General features: G+C 46.5%; 1 long non-coding RNA gene across 10 annotated transcripts in view; it reads right to left on the minus strand.

Moving 5' to 3' along the window:
• LOC136010491 (uncharacterized) overlaps positions 1-17,509 on the minus strand; it is a 66,738-nt gene that overhangs the window by 41,645 nt on the left and 7,584 nt on the right. For 7 of the 10 annotated variants that reach the window (XR_010610900.1, XR_010610901.1, XR_010610899.1 and 4 more), the window contains exon 2: positions 5,489-5,588. The exons of 2 other annotated variants lie outside the window; for them this stretch is intronic. This is a non-coding gene — a long non-coding RNA (uncharacterized LOC136010491). Of the gene's footprint in view, positions 1-5,488; positions 5,589-5,759; positions 5,907-17,509 lie in introns of those variants that run through there. One more of the 10 variants, XR_010610895.1, reaches the window with a different exon arrangement.

Consider the following 17,509-nt stretch of genomic DNA (forward strand, 5'->3'; position numbering starts at 1 on the left):
ACAGCCTTTCCACCATCACATGCCTCACCCAGGTGCACATCTTTTGCAAAGGCCCAAGGGACTGAAACAGCTCTGCAAGGGCTTAAGAGAAGGGAAATTGTTATCAGAGTCTCCTGTTGACTCCACAGCCCACCAAGGAGGCTGCTGGCTTCTGCAGGCCGTCCCCCATCTGTTGGAATAGCAGGAAGTTTTGCGTTAGCAATAAAAAATACAAAATGCTGGAGTCCAACTGGTGACTGAAGTCTGGTGTCAGGCTCCGCTGCGGAGATATCACAGCTGCGTACAGTGCCTGCTCTCAAAGAGGTGCTTATTAAACATTTGCCTTGGGTTTATTTTCCCCGTTTGCTAAAACCAAACATTCACAACACGATTCTATAAGGGAGGGCTGCAAATCAGAAGTTTGATTTCAAAAACCAAATACTACCAGGCATCTGACTCTTGTTTCTTCTTCCTTTGCTCTCTGCTTTTAGCCTTTAGAGATGTTACTTTGAAAAGCTTACAGCCACATGGGCTACAAGTGGTATTTTCTAATTAAGAAACCCAAGCTCTTTAACTAAGTGATCAGGCTTTTTGAGAAGACCCCAAGTAGCCAATACAGTCTTTAGAGCTGGCAAAAGGGGTTCACATCACAGAACGACCTCAAGATACAGAAAGGACTGTTTTCTAAGCTGGATATTTTTGTGGAGTTCTTGCCTTTTTGCACAGCTATCAAGATGCTTTCAGTAGCTGTAGATACCTTCCATGCATGAGCCAGATCAAGGCTTAGGAGCTGGTCAACAAACTGGACTCCCAAAATACAGAGCACACACAAATGCCAGGCTGTTTGGAGAAAAGCTCTTATTAGCAAGACTAAATCAGCAGAGCTGTGGACATGATTCAGAAGTACCAACATCCAGATGTCAACAACACATCAGGTCTCCAATGGGAGTGGGACAGTTAATAAGCTAGGAGTACCCACAGCTTTGCATCATATAGCCCAAGAGCACATGAGCTTCTTCCCAACTAAATACTATTCAGCTGCACCTGAAATAATTTGAAGCAGATTCCCCACTGAGTCTGGGAAGCTCTGGCTGATTGCAAGCTCATCCACCGAGCCTTCACACTTCCCACTGCCACATTTCCCATCTTGGGAAGCCAGTGGTCCCTAGGCATCGCTGCTTTGCTTGCACCCTATACGCAAGCACTGCAGTGCAGCATCCACAGGAGCATGGCATCCCCTGCTTGCAGCTCTCCTGGTGACTGGGCCAGTCCTTGGCATGATCAGCACCAAACTGGTCTCCTCCAGCTATCTGGGCACCTGGGGGAAAACTGGCCTCCCTGTGGAGCCACGCTGTGAGGCACTGACACAGATCGATCCACAAGCTGCCCCTGATGTTCTCCACTTCTGATTGCTACATTTTTTGTGACAAATTGATAAACTGCATCTCCACTCAGTTAAAGATTTGATCTCGCTCTCTTAATCCGCTATCAATAAGATATTAATCGTGCACCCGACCCGTTCTGTTCCCCGTCTGCCTGCAAATCCAATAATCATTTCAGAATTCACAGCCGAGTGGGGCACTCCCTTCAAACAATTAATTTCAGGGGAGCCTCATTTATTTTCCCTGTAACCCTCTTCCACCCCACCCCTCCCCTGCTTGCTTGTCTGTCCCCTTCTTCCACCCCCATCTACACACTTCCCAGCTGAAACTCTTGCCCAGCAGAGACAGGAGGTGGGAGTGCAATTTACACTGGGAGCTGGAGAGGTCCTGATGAGCTCCCTTCCATTTGCTGCTCCACACAGATGATTAAGCACCCCTTGCCCAGACCCCAGGCTTCTCTAAAGATGGAGGCCAAATTCACCCCCAAAATAACACCTTGTCCTGCAGCCAACCACCCTGCAAGGAAGTGGGGCACCTCCTGCTCTGCATGGAAAGGTGGTGAGGTGGCACACAACTCCCTGGATGGGGCTGAGGCTCTGGGTGCCAACTGTGTGCTCAGCCACCAGCCTCTGAGTGTCCTTGTAGCGAAGTCACAGGGGAACTGCCTCCCAGGTCATGGCAGTGTACCCATCCCACAGACAGGAGGGATAGCTCCAGCTACATTGCCCTTGCACAGTGGGTGTTGCTACCTGTGTGAGAAACTGTGCTCACTCACCAATCCCACAGTGACGGGATTTAGGATACCCCTAAAATGAGATAAGTACTACATAGCTCCTCTCCCACCTCCCCTTGCCTTTGCCCTGCTAGTGGCTCCAGATTTCCACCCCTGGCCAGCCAGGGCAGGGTTTGGCCATGCCCAGAGCCATGTGTCTCAGGGCAGGGCAGGTAAAGGCTAGTTGGACAAGAAGCGTGGGGCATGAGGATGGATGAACTGTTGACAACACAGCTTTATCCACATATGTCATTGACATCTTCTTGTAGCCCAGACTGCTCTCTATGCACTTTTTGCTTTGGAGTTCAGGACTTTTAGCTTCTCCCAACAGTCCAGAGGAGAACCAAGCTTCTTGGCCAGCTGTGCTCTCAGGCAAGGTCTCACTGCATCGTTCTTTCCCCATCCAGTGTTGTCCGGCACTGCATCTCAAGTGCATCTCAACAGCCAGCCCATTTGAGATGAGGCTGGTAAGCAAATTAATCTATGCAGTAATTTCTAGCCACAACATTCATCTGAAGGCCACATACACAGAGTAGTTTGTGCCTCAAACTTGCTACCAGAAGTGCTGAAGACCAAGCACAGAGCCCATGCGGAGGTAAAAGATTGCAGAGAGCACCACGGAACATGCAAAGTCCTTCATTATCCATGCAACAAATCCTAAGGAAAAAGCCCAAATTAAAGTGTCCCTCATTGTCAAAGGACTCCCTACTGATGTGCTTTTTTTGCTTTGTCCTCTTTGTTATCCTCCTCTTTTACCTCAAAACCCACAGGAGACAGAAGCGTTATGACCAGAGACAGGAAGGACTGGGAGAGCAGAGCTGTAGCTAGCAATAACTGCTGTTGGCATCGGCAGGAAGGCCAGAGGAAAGAGCGTCTCTGCTCCTGTGCGGGGACAAGAGCAGGGCTCTGACAAGCTCTTTAAGCTCCCCAGGCTCCAGAAAATGCTGCGCAAAGTGTTTTAGCAACAAAAGTCTTGAGAAGAACAAACACTCTAATCCCTTAATGAGCCGGCTGATCCCCCATCTTGGCTCTGGCTTCTCTAAAGAGCCACACGCTCCCCTCCTCCGCGGCCCCCGGCCCCCTCCGGAGCAACCCGCCGCGGTCGCCTCAGAACCGATTCAAGGTGCTCTTCGGGATCCAATCCAATTACCCTGCGTCCTGCTGAGCGGCCCCACAGGCCGACGGCTCTTTCAGGGCTGAGTCTTATGGCCTGTTAATCCTCCCCTCATTAAAAGACCTTGTTCCTCCTCCTCAGAGATGGAAAAAAAAACAACCCACAAAAAAAGACCCAACTCCACACTGGGAAAAGTTTATGCAAGAGAGCCCCAGAGTGGAGCACGAAAGCTGGGCTGTAACCTGTGGGCTCTCCCCACTCTCAGGGGTCACCTCTGCACAACTCGGGGGTGTCCCTGCCTCCTCCTGCCCCCGGACCTGGCTTGTGCATGAAGAAGACAGTCAGCCAGCCAGCCCTCGTGCTGTTCTTGCACTGTGGCTTTATTGGCTTCTCTTTAATGGGCCTGTCATTAAGCCAGAAGGAAGCTGGATGGGAGGGTTCCCATAAAACTAAGGCCTCACAGCTAATGAACGCAGCACCCGGGGGAAAGGACACAGGAGCGGCAGTTGTAGTTGGTCATGCAGGACTGAGCTGGCCTTTGCAAGGACAGGGTCTCTCCTCGCTGGGAGAGGAAGTGTCAGAGCAGCCCCCTCTGCCATCCAGCCTTCTGATCCCACACATGCAGGAGGGACTGAGGTCTCCAGCCCAGAGGGTGGCCATTCCCACACTCGGGAAGCTCTCCTCAACACTTAGCTGGAGGGATGAGCCAGAGATCAGTCAGCTGCAACCACTTCCTAACAAAGTGCAATGTTGCCTTCCTTGGGGTGATTTTGTTCCTTTCTCTTCTGCTTCCTTCTGTCCCAAAGATGCAGTCACAAACCCCAGAATTCTCCCTCCAGTTGCACATGTTATCTAAAGTCTGACCAGCTCAGGTTCAAATCCACCAGTAGCTGCTGCTGATGATGCCAGCCCACTGATAAGAGCATAATGAAGAGCAAGACTACCCCTCTTCTGAGGAAGATCCACATATGTACAAGCCAGGCCCTCCCTGCAATCTTCAACTCACCCTATTACACAGAGCAATAAGGAAATACAGTAGTGCTGAGAAAGTACCTCATAGTCAGCATTTTCTAAAATAAATGATAGTTCTGATCGTCACTGTCTGGTAAGCTGGATTTACATCCCCACCAGCACATCCCAGAGCACAATTTCAGTCCTAGGTCCCAGGAGTATTAAAAACATTCCTAAAGATGGAGACAAACCTGGGAAGTTTAGGTGGAAGATAATAACAAAAACAGGGTTAGGTAGGATGGTAGGATAACAGCAGGGACTTCTTTTTAAAGATAAGGAGATAAAAATGAAGCATAATAAAATTGAGGGAGAAACCTCCTGACAGTGAAACTCATGAGAAATCTTCACTGTTTAAAGGTTTTGAAGATTGCACTGAGGAAAAAGTCAACAGGGAATATTTTGGTGCCAGATGAGCCTGATGTTGTGGTACAACAGGTAGCAGGGGGCGTGGGGAATCAGTTTTGTTCTTGGCCCTAATACCAGCTCACGGTACAGCCTCACCACAGACTAAATTCAGCACACACTCAGATGCTGCCACCATCCCTCCTACTGACTACATACAGAAATCTCTTGCCAAATTTAGCCCAGCCAGTCAGGCTCTCAGTTAGAGGTAGCATAAGCATCATGGCTTCTGGGTCCAGGAGAATGATAGTAATTCCCCCAAAGTCCTCTCAGAATTGAGGCAGTCCCAGCATTCACTTGAAAGCAACTACAGAAGTAGACTGCCTACAGTAGTAGACTACAGCCTGCCTCTGGAGCTGCAAGTGATCGTGGCAGTTGGAACAACATGCACAGAAAGGAGCCACAAGAATGAAGCAGCTCATTTTTGTGGGGTGAGTGGCTGGTCCCAGTGAGTCAGGCTCTGCTCTGGCCGTGCACTATCAATCAGGAACATCTCTAACAACACACCTGTGACTCTCTGATGCAACAGGTTTCAAGATTACATGTGACTGAGAAGGATTTCAGTGATAAAAAGAGGCACAATTAGGTCTTCCCAAAATTTTGTCATAGCAAGAAAATGGAGCATGGACTTACTGAGCATTCTCACAGTCAGTATCTGAATTTTCCTGTTGTAAGATAGTCAGCAGGGAGAACACAGTAAGCTGGAAATGACATTTTTCGGTGTGGTTTCATTTTGAGTTTAGTTTTTTGGGGGAAGGAAAGAATAATAATTTTTTTTTTTATTTCTTATGACTTCTTTTTTCCTTCCCCAGCAGAAAAATTCCTTACCAGTCTGTCATGGGCCCCAGGGAGGTGAACTGCATGATCTAATTGGGCATTATCTCAGTCTTCTCCAATTTCTCTCTTGTCACACAGTCTGCTTTTTGACCTATGCCAAGAGAAACAACGTTGGCATGCATCCTTTTTGGCTTTGACAGAGCCTGTTTCTGCTCAGCTCTCTTCCACAAATTCCTTCTAGTTATGCCATCTCATCCATTCACTTTGCACTTGCACATTTAACACCGTAATTACAACACACGAGATTAGAAATCAGACTCACCTTTTCCCACCTAGTGCTGGTTGTTTCTTTGCACTGCCTTCAGCAGGACCAGTGAAACTCAGCTAGTCAGCTTCACTTTCTGTTAATGGTCAGGTTCATTTTTTATCCTCTTACTGAGCCCAGCCATCTGCAGAGAACTGCTTTGCTCAAGACCTTGGTCTCTTTCTCTGCTCACCAGTCATCTGCCACTAGGTGATAAGTCCTCCCATGTTGTTTGAAATTACTTTCTAAATAATTTCTGTGAATGATTGAAAAGATCTTGGTCAGCTTTGACTGGATGGAGTGGTCACACACTCCAGCATTTTCCCTGTGGGCCTTCAGTTGCTTTTAAAGTCATGCCTTGGGTGACAGTCCTGGAATTTTTAGAACAAAATAATTTTCCATTAGCTCCCACTAGATTTTACTTGCAAGTGCCTTGTTTCGCAAGTACTCTGGCTAGTAAAGCTGCCTGCTAGAACACCATCAGGAAACACACATTGAAGAGAGAAATCCCAAGGAAATTTATTTAAGATTTTTGTTGGATAGCACATTAACAGAAAATGCTTTCTGTGTGATGATTGAAGTCATTACAGGCCAAGTTCAGCAGTGCTGCTGCAAATGCAGATCTGGTCCTTTGACACCACACAGAATGCTGTGAGCTCTGGACTTGAACCAGCAAAATATTTAAGCACACGAGCAGCTTAAGAAATGAAGTGCATGGTTAAATACCTAGCTACATTGGGGCCAAAACATTTGGCATCTTATAGGACTGCTTCATAAAAATGCTTTTCATTTTAAAGAAGGTCATGTTTTCATCACAAATGTATTCGGAATTACCAACTTCCTTTTCAGATGCAATTTACCATGGTTATCTAACTTAATATCATGCCTTTAACTGTTCTCTCTGCAGGCAGTTAGGTAGAGAAGGGCTCATCTTCTATGTAGTCACTCGGTTAGTTACACCACAAAGCTCATTTTTTGCTGAGGTGTCAGCCTGGGAAGCCCCTCATGGTTGGGACCAGTCTCAGCAGGTTCCAGCAAAGAAGGGAGAGTGGTCTGAAGCACACAAATATGCAAAGACTCATAATCTGCAAGGGGTATGTTCCAAAGCAGTGTTTGCAGCAGAACATCAAGGTGCTGGCCCACACATGTATAAGCCAGACTTTCTCTCTTTGTCAAGCAATTACCTGTACTGTGGTGAGCACAGGAGGCTGCGAGATAGAGATCAGAGCCCTCTGTGCTAACTATCAACATGAACACAGAGTTACTGTCCCACAGATGTTCTGTCGAAATAACCACAGCAAAGGCTGGAGGGGAAACAGCCTTAACAACAGGCAGACTGAAGAGCTTACCCATCTCTCTCTGTCCAGAAGCAGTCACTGGGGTTAGTGGTGGAGAAGGCTACAAGACAGTGGCATTTCCCACTTAAAATACTACCTCACAGGTTTAATGGAGCTGGCACATGGCCCACCACATTCTCATCTTCCAAGTGGCACCTTAACCAGTCTATTCCTGCACCCAGACACTGGGGACACTGGAAGCCTATGGGGGCAAGGAGGTACACCAGTATCTCCCAGAAGTGATAAGACAAGAGGAAGTCAAGACAAGCTAGATGGCCTTTTACTGAATCCTCCTCTGGGGGCCATAAATAGCTCTTTCCTCGGTGACCCTCAGCCCCGCGCAGTCCTTCCCCACCTCTTCCCCACCCCAGCACAGGCTGCTCCTTGCCCTCTACAGATCGTTGTCTCCCTGCTAATTGCCCTGTCTCAGAGGAGCAGGTCAGCAGCTTCAGGTGAGAGCCAGAGAGAGCTGTTAATAAGTAAATGATAAAAAAAAGTTACAGAATGAACTTGTTTCTTGCCAGGACTTGCCTTGCATTTTGGCAGCCACAACTGTCCTGTTGCAAAAGGGCTCAAGCTCTTTTTCTCTCTTGAAACAAAACTCTCACAGTAATGTTAAGAAAAATATGGGGCTCCAGTGCCTAAAAGTGTGCATGTGTGTGTGCATGTGTGCAGGTGTTGCCAACTCAGAGGCTGCCCCGATAAGTCCCACTGCATGCCCATGTCTGTGTTACTAAATAAAACAAAGCCTGAAAACAGTGTGGCCCCAGGTTATCTGTACTGTTTAACTGCAGGCACCCTGGCTGGGAAATGGTTCTGCCTTTTCAGTGCCTGGACACAACATGTGCCACCAACCAGCCCCACTGGACAGCATGGAGAAAACCTCCAGCACCATGCCAGCTGTCTTGCACCCTTGCACACCATTGCAGGCTGCACCTCAGGGCCCCATCATGCTCTGGAGAGGATGTTTCCTGAGATGGAGTGGGGATGTGTGGCAGTTTACCATGATGGCTTCTCTCAGCAGGAGCCCAGTGCCATGTGGGAGCCTTGGTGCTGCAGAACCTGCAGTCACAGCCATCCACTGCTGTCTTTAAGTGCTAAAAACCACAGTGAGCTCACAGGAAATCACCTCGCAAACCCAAACACAACACAAAAGACAGACAAAGCATTTGGACTGCTCCCTAGCCAGGAGCCCCATCCCAGAGGAAGAAACCTCTGATGTTAGACCTCAGAGCAGACTTGTTTCCGGTTCCAGAGGGCCCAAATTTCCCCTGGAAACAGCACCCCGGGCTCTCTGTGCCATCTGGCCCATAGGAGATGCTGCGGCTCCTGCCTCTCTCCTGTTGCTGTCCTTTCCCAGGAGGAGGTGCTGCAGGGTGGTGGCCGCACTCCTCCGCTCCCAGCCTTTGTGAGCCTAACCCCGTGGGGTCTTGTAATCCTTTGAAACCGAAGTTGTGTTGATGGATATATTTGCTGGGTGCCTCCCGTCTCCCCTGGGATCGGGCTGTCCTGTCTGGAGGTTCTGTGAGGGAGAGGGGTCTGGAGTTTAAGAGCGTTATTGTTACCGGAGGAAGGAATTTTTGGTCCTATAAATCAGAGGCAGGCAGCAGTAGGGCCAGCATACTTGGGCTGTGTGAACAAACTTCATTTCCTGGGAGACTGGCCTTCAATCACCCTCTGTCATACTCCACTGATCAGAGGTGGACATGAGAGGAGTTCATTAAGGTGGAAGAAAAATAATATAATAGGTCCTCCCCATGCATGCACTATTCCCGACCCCTGGGGGTGGCAAGACACCCCTGCCTTGTGCTGAGATCCAAAACACACACGCACACACACAGAGTCACTCACCCTGAATATGCTGGTATTCCTCTGCCTAAGCAAATTTCCTTCTAAAAATGGACACCTCAAACATAGCCCGAGGTTTTTTCTGGCTACTTTTCAGATGAACTCAGTCTGTTGACTCGCTTTGTAATTCTTGGCTGCACTCTGCCGGAGAAGAATCAGGCCCAGCACTTGGTGCAAAAGGGATCGACAGTTTTCTGACCAAAACAGAAAAGCTCAAAGCTCTCCTTGTTGATTTTGTTTCCTGGCTTTCTGAATGGGCTTTTTTTTTTTCTTTCTTTTTTATTAGGGGGATAATCTCTTCTGTTTCTCTTTGCTGACTACCAATTGTGAAAATTATTTGAATTAAGGAAAAGGGCAAGAATGACAAATAGGCAAAATTAAAAAAAACCCAGAGTGTATGAAAAGAGAAACCAGTTTGAATAATGGATGTGGAAAAAAATTCCAAAGGGGACAGTTGTTTACAAGTTTTGTATTTTCAAGAACAAATCAGGAGCCAACTGGCTACTGGAAACAGGGGGAAGAATTCTAGTAAGTCTCAAGAGACTGAGATGGTGTTTGCCGTGGACTTCTCCAGTGGTGATACCAAGTGGAATAAGAGCTCTCCAGACTTCTGAGCTCAGTTGTGCTGGTGGCATCCATTTGTACACATCACAAAAAGTGTAAATGAAAGAAAGACACAATTGGTTGTTTCACCCACTTTGAAAACACTTTACTTAGCAGTTCTTATGCTATACAAAGCAGAGAGTTTGGGTCCATATGACTCAGGCAACTGATAGAAGATAAATTATGTTGGTTTTGAGGTGCTGCCTGAGTCCAGCTTGAGGCTGATGGACAGCGGGTGCTCTCCTCCTCCTGTGTGAGAAATAGAGGCACCCATGGTTTAGTGAGCTCCTCACAGGCAGTTTGACTCAATGCCTAGTTATGCTGCTGGCCTGAGCTCCTGGAGATGCTTGTGGTTCTGACTGGGCAGACAAGGGAGCCTAGGCACTGCCACCCCTGGGTCCAGCGTCTTCACTCTACGATGTGGTTTAGAAGCACCAAATGCACCCAGAGGGAATCAAGAGAAGGATTTTGACTGAACTAGTTGTGATAACAGGCAACCCTGGAGCCTAGAGAGTGCACTGTGGAGAAGGAGCCTTTGCTCACAACCTTGACTTCACATGGCAACACCTCACTTTCCCCACCTTCTCATGGTTCTGCTGTTGACATCTGTGCACATCCCAGCAGTGGTGGCCATGTGCAGCACTAGCTTTTCTTCAGCCTCTGCTGGAAAGGGAAAGTCCAGAGATCCACATCTTCAGTGAAGAAAACAGGTTGTATTATAGGGACTGAGGGATACACTGATTCAGTGCATCTTCTCTGAAGATCATAGAGTCATAGAGTCATAGAATAGTTAAGGTTGGAAATTCATTTCCTCTTGATCTTCTTTGACATTGTCTCCAAGGAAAGCAGCAAGGTCCATGCACAGTAGATGAGCTATCCTAACCAGCATCTGGCTGCTACTGGTTTGAAAAGCAGATCTTATATTGGGGGGTATGAAATGAATCGTTTCTGCTTAATGTCAAGTGGCTGAAGCTCAATGGTGAGGCAAAGCAGAATAGTATTTAATCATCCTAGAAAATGTTGGAGGATATTCTCAGAAGGTTTCTTGTAGGGACACTTACTGCACAGAAAACATAGAACTGTCTGGTACCAACATCTTCTCTAGAGAACTAGATCACACGTTTCAGTGGCGCTTGATGAATAGTCGGTGAAGGATTTCGCAGGCCTCCCAGATGAAAGAGGTTGTTGGAAAACAGGACTATGGGGTGACTTTTCCACCCTGGCTGTTCATCACCAGACAGGCTGTTTGCAAATCCGCCTTTCTATTTACTGTGTGAAATCTTTCTGAATGGATATTTTACACTAGTATCTAAAAGGACAGCTGTGCTGTTGTTAATGGATATACATCTCTGTTGGTTTTCATGCTGTTTAGCATATTTGCATTAAGGAAAAGTTCACTGGGTTTGTTGAGAAGTGCCAGAGAACAAGGATGAATTAACTCCAAGCTCTGCTGGACTGGAAAGCAAAGGGAATAGAAAAAGCTAAAAAGCTAAGGACATCACTGCAGCAGGGAGAGGAAAGCAACATGTAATACTGGTAATGCACTGAGGCACACCGGCTTTGGTGAAGGGACTAGGGCTGGAGGAGATAGCCAAGGGTGCTGTCAGAAGGAAGAAGGTATAAGACTAAGGTGTACCCTATACCCAAACACAGCTATATGCCCCAGCCCACTCCCACTACATCAGAGCTCTGTTTGTGTCATTAGTGCTTGTTTTAATTTATTTAGCCAATTTTATTGCTGGAAACACACGGTGATTTACAACCTTTCCTGAATGCACAGATTAATAAGCCTTCTCCTCACTTCCCCTAGAGACAATTAGTGCATAGCCATGATGGGAAATGACTATGAGGAACATGCAGGCAATATGCTAAGAGCCCTAGCCGTCAGTCTGAATCCTGCCTACAGACAAGGTCACTTGAAAGCCACCACGATGCTCCACCTGGAGAGAAATGCCACCCCCATCACTGGGCAGAGCACACAACAAAATGGACTGAGCAGCTCTAGGAGCACATCTGGCTGCAGGGTGCAGTGTAAATGCAGAGTCTACTGGTGAACTGGCATCCATGGGACACAAAGACAGAGAGGCCCCAGCCTCCTTCCTGCCTGCTATGCCATTGATTTTGTGTGTACCCATGAAGACCCTTCTGCCTACTTAGACTGCTCCTGCTCCTGGAGAGAAGAGTAGCTTCTTACTTCCAACCTGAATGTTCTGTGACTCCAAGATACGAAAGGACCTGAAGTTATAGCTTAATGTGAGGAAGAGTTTCAGCGACTGTCTTTAAGGCTACAGACTTGTCTGCCAGCTTCAGAAGGCTTTAGCATTAAAGATGAAACACAACTAATGAGAGATTGGGGAAATAAAATAATAATTTTATTATCTTCCTCTTTTTATTTTGGGTTTATCTATTGTTTTCTTTTCCCAAGCTGTCTCGGTTTTCCCCTTCCCTTCTTTTGCTTTGGGGCACTGGCTTCTGAGGTACCAGCCAATGCCTGGTGTGAACTGGGCCCTCGGGTCTGGCCAGGGAAGGGCTGGCTGTGTGCTGTGGGCTTGTGCAGTGCTGTGGGTACCACACTGCCACTGGGGATTGTAGGTCCCGCCAGTGTACGAGCACTGCAGATGGACAAACCAGGTGCACATTGTGAGGAGGTAAATACCTGAAGATGTAGGTGTGTGCAGGGAAGAGACGTGGCCATCAAATCAAAACCTGGGCTTCAGTGCACGTGCCAGGAATGGCAGAGATTACTCCGTGGGCCTGTGACACTTGGTCCACCATCCCCCTCACACTTGTAGGCAGCTCCCTCCCTGAAAGCACCCTTAAAGACTTGGATTTTAAACCAAGAACCAAGTATTCAGACTTGCTCTTCCAAAATCTAAAGGAAGAGATTTGGCAAAAATATGCTAATGATATTCTCACATTTCAACCTGTTTGGGTTTGGTTTTAGCTTACTGAAACTTTTTTCCTCCAGTTCTGAGAATTAGAAAATAATTTTGCTCTTCAAAACAGAAAAAGTTTCAGATTTTGAGAGGGAAAATTGGAGAAAATTTGATAGCAAATTTTAGCAAACTTGTGGTCATTTTTATCTCCGCAGGTATTTTTAAAATGATACGTGCCAGGTCAGTTCTGATGAAGGTGAACATGGTAAACCCCACTTTACAAGCAGGAAAACTGAGTTACTGTCACTCAGCAAAGCCTTTGGCTGCATATGTCTGCTATCATTCTTCCCTCCTGAGCAGCTCAGTCTTGTTTCTCTCTTGAAACCCCATCTGTGGGCATCTCAGGCTAAACCAGAAGCCTCTAAGGAGAGTCTGGGTGTGATTCCTGTGGCAGCCCAGCAACTCGTTGGAGTTTGCTGGCCTTGTGTGCTTTCCTGTGCCCCAGGGCCCTGGTCATTGCCTACCAATTCTATGTGTGCTCACTGCCTTGCCGGCTGTGGCAGCTCACAGGTCTTGTGGGGCATATGCCCACAGCATTCACATAGCCTCTTGAATAACACTGTTGTGATTCTGCTCTCCCATTCAGGTTGCAGTGACTGCATTGTCCATGGCTCTCCATGGAGCTCATTGCTATGGTTGGGCCCGTATGGATGTCTGTAAGGACTGTGTCTAGTGCTCACTTCAAGACATCATTGAGGAATCCAATTTCTCTTTAGTCAGGCAGAGCCTGTGCTCTCCTGGGACTGTCTTGTTCCAGCCAAGAGCTCTTCTTTCTCATTGCCCAGGCTGCTTTTTACCCTTGTCTCCACAGATCCACCTCTCCCTTCCCAGAGCAGCAACAAGGTCTGAGGCAGCAGCAGGACCTCAGTATGTTTCCCCAGCAGACAATGGGTTGGAGAGGCTGAGGGGAGCAGCTTTTCGGATGTAACGGTGCTGTGTTGCCTTTCCCTCCCCTCTGAACCCAGCCCCCCTGATAGATATTAGTGGGTGGGAGGCTAGCTCATGCCAGAGAGCCTTTGACAGAAAGGGAGTTTTCAGCCCACCTCTCCATCAATCAAAACTTAAACTTCCTTGTGCCTATATGCTACTTCTTAAGTAGAGAAAATAAAAACTGGGTTTAGGAGAGTGCAAATATTTAACAATAAAAAAACCACATTAATTTACCCTTTTTCATTTCTACAGAAGGAACCTTAATGGAGTCACATGACTCTTATTCTAAGTGATAAACCACAGGTCATAAAGCACCACTTTATCACTCTGCACAAGCAGTATAAATAACAGCTATTACCCAACCTCACTCCATCTGATAAGCTCAGAGATTTTCTAATATACATTTCTGATTTTTTTAAATAATATTCATGATCATTTCCTCTTGAGCATTATGAGTCTCTGGCTATGTGGCCCTTGAAACCAGGGCTTGCAAGCCCTTGTACCATCTCCCTGATTTATGGCCATGTTGGTTGGGACTGACGCCCTAATGAAATCTGTGACACTGCATTAATGGGGCTGTTTGTTACCACTGGAGTTCAGCGGCTGGCTGTACTCAGAGCTGTGCTCAGGAAGGCACATGAAGAGTCCATAAAACCCACCCAGTGGGCAGCAAACCTGCCCTACCTGCACATACTGTAGCATCGCCCCATGCAGAAGCTGCCTGATGAGGTCTGAGAAACCCATGAGGGTACAGATAGTGGGTCGTGGCTCTGCACCACACACTGCAGCTACACAAGCACAAGTAGTAAGCAACAAACTCAGGGTCTTCCCCAGGACCACAACTGCATATACACACATCTCTCAAGCGTGTAATTAATACCCAGCCCCCTGTGTGCAGTCATTCAGTTGCACAAGCCACAGCAAATGTGCACCATCAGATTACCCTCTAACAAGCACGTGTGTATGGAGTGTAACCGACACACATCCCCTGTACATGCAGGAGCATCAGTGGGATGTATGGACAAACAAAGATCACCCCACACCTCTCCGCTGACCTGCCCAGGGCTGATTTCTCTGTGGCTCCAGACCAAAGACACAGGACAGCGTGCAAAGCCTGCTTGTGGTGTGTGTGTGCTCCTGCAGACATGTTTTTCAGGGTGATCTGCTCCTTTCAGCTGAGACACCTAAGTCAAATAGCCACCCAGTTCTCATCAAAACTGATGGCGGTTTGGAGGACGATTCATATCCTCAGCTCAGAAAAACTGAGCCAGCATGTACGCAACAAAGATCTCGTGTATCCTCCATGCAATAAAACACATCTGCAGGACAGTTATTTTAATACCAATATGCCCTATATAGAGACACATTATCATGAACTTAATCTCAAAGCTACCATGGTAAGCAGAGAGAACTTCAGCTTTCTGTAAGCAGGGTGAGTTGGTGCCTCTTCTTGGGCTAAGTAATCACCCAGAATACTTTAACATATGTACATGTTTGAGTATCTGGTCTTATTATAGGCTGGTTGAAGCTGTTGGCCCCTTTTTTTTGCAATCAGCCACTATCAGCACTTACTTTCTCTTGAGTTTTATTTGTTCCTCTTTGTTTCATTTTTCCTTTTTATAAACAGTTTCAGGAAACAAATGCAAAAAATCCTGTTTGTGCAATGCAGGCTCCTATGCAACAGGAAATTAACATGCCAGAAGTGAATATTTAGCCTTAATTCCGCCCTGGGGTAAAACTCTGTCAGCTGCTATAACCGTGTATCACCTATCAAATAATGCAACGCAGTAGACACTTTCTTCCACTTTAGGTACATACAGGGAAGAATCTTCATTCCTGTGTGTTTAATTTTACAACATTTAATGCAGCCCTATTTGATGAACTGAAAGCCTTCTTTCAGAAACATTTCAGTGTGAAAAGTGGCAATACTGAGGAATATTTTGTGCCTATAAAATTCAGTGCCTTTTTCAGGATTGCTTTCATAGGATTTTCAATAGTCAAAACGGCCTACCAAAAAATCAGGGATTTGACCAATTCACATCTGCTGGAATTATTAAATAATTACAAATAATAAAGCATTGAGCTTAAAAATGACAATTTAAAATCGATAATATTGATATGGCTGAGTTTCATTTATCCTGGAAAGGAAACAGCTTTGACAAGATCATACTTTTTAATAAAATGAGTGCGGTATTTTTCTATCAGATCTCTTTAATTTCAGCATCATAAAAATGTGGTATATCTTTATTGATAGACTTCAGCTAGTGAATTCTCTTCTCTACAGCATATATATGTTAATGATTTTCTCAGCACTGACATACAATATGTTTAACCAGACTATCTTTCCTTTCACTCAGAGTTACTTCTCTGAGCAGTAATTTAGTGGGCAGTTCTCAAGTGACAACTCTGAGAAATACACACACCACATCTTGTTAAGAGTGCATTTTAATGATGTCTTGCTTGACCATGTTTCTTTTTTGTAGAATTGTAAATAATTCCTACTCTTCCTGTGATCTGTAGCTGGAGGGACGCAAAGACCGAAGGAGACCAACTGTGCGATCAAGTCCAGTGCATTTGCAGTCACTTTGCGGCAGGTATTTAGTCCAAAGCAAACCACAATATCCTTCCCTATGCCACAAATCACAGAAGATTTCCTAAAATCCTCAACCAAACCCACTTGTGCTCAAAAGACACACAAAAAAATTAAACAACCCTTCAAAAAAGTAACAGCACATGACAGGAAATGAGCAGAAGATACCTGGAGCCAGAGCATCACCCACTGCTGGGAGCTGCGTGGGCAAGGGAGTGTGGTAAGTGAATAGTCACAGCTGATCTCAGCGCATTGCAAATGTAACTCTACTCAGGCAGTAGATGTGCTCTCTTTAATGATATTACTGAACAGATTACATAAATGAGTGAGAATTTATGTACAGAATTTGCATGTGTTTGCAACTGATCTGAAACTTATAAATACGTTTCTGTATTTACACGCACAAGTAAATTAATATTGATTTCCAACAGCAAGCACCACCAAAATGGCATTCAAGTGCATGTTTCCAGGTGCAAGGTATTTAGCTGGAGAGCAAAGCAAGTGAATTTGCAATGAGAACAGTGAAACTGTGGATGCAGTTCTGGAAAGAATGATTTGCATTGTTTGTGTTGCAGCAGTGCTAGGAGGCTGCAGACACTGAAGCTCTCCTGTGCAAGGTGCTCTACAACAGTATTGCAAAAGCGCCTCTCCCCAGCATGCCCTACTGAGACAAGTGCCTCAGCACAGCAGCATGTTTCTAGTTCCCAAGTGGGTACTCATTTTTGCCCAAAAAGCTTTATTATACTGGGTGCACAGCTCAGCTAAGTGGGTAGGCCATTAAAGATTTACACTAGCTAGCTTAGGGATATTGTGGCTACTGCAAGTACCAAGCTTGCTCCAGCATTGCTTCATTTTCAACCCCTGCGCTTCATTACCTCCCTGGATAGCTGCCGTCTGCACACACTCAGCACCCCTGCTTCCCAGCTAGTCACTCCCCAAGCCCTAACATATCCACTCATTCCCCAGAGAGGACCCTCTCCCTGACTATTCACATTCCTGAGCCTGTGTCCGTTCCTTCCCTCACCTTCCTACATACCCTCTTACCTTTCACAGAGCTGGGCTGCTGCCCTGAGCACAGACACCAGGGTGGCAAGGCAGCATCCCTTGCACCATCCCTTACTGTCCTCCTGCTGTGTTCCCATTCCAGGAGTGAGCATTTTGGGATGGCTGTTGGGGCTGTGTAGGTCAAGTCTAAACCCCTCTCCCCTTCACCAGCTAAGGCAATTACTTTACCCAGGCTTTGGTTTTTAACCAAGGTTTTACAACTGCCTCTCTCTGGATTTGCCTGGTTTTCCCCTCCACTCCCTGAAACTCCTCCTGATATTTGGAGCATTTTTCTAGGGTATGCTTTGTTGTTTTGGGGTTGTTTTGTTGTTATTGTTGCTTGCAGCTACTGGAGAGTTCCCCTTCCTCTGGGTAATGGCCCATTAACTAGCTTTCTCCATGCAGGGGTAGGGTCTGGGGATTGCTGAGTTCTGGGAAATCCTCACCAGCAAAGAACCTTTTGCCAGAAACAAAATCCTC

This window comes from Lathamus discolor, chromosome 3, assembly GCF_037157495.1.
Source record: "Lathamus discolor isolate bLatDis1 chromosome 3, bLatDis1.hap1, whole genome shotgun sequence".
Classification (NCBI taxonomy): Eukaryota; Metazoa; Chordata; class Aves; order Psittaciformes; family Psittacidae; genus Lathamus; species Lathamus discolor.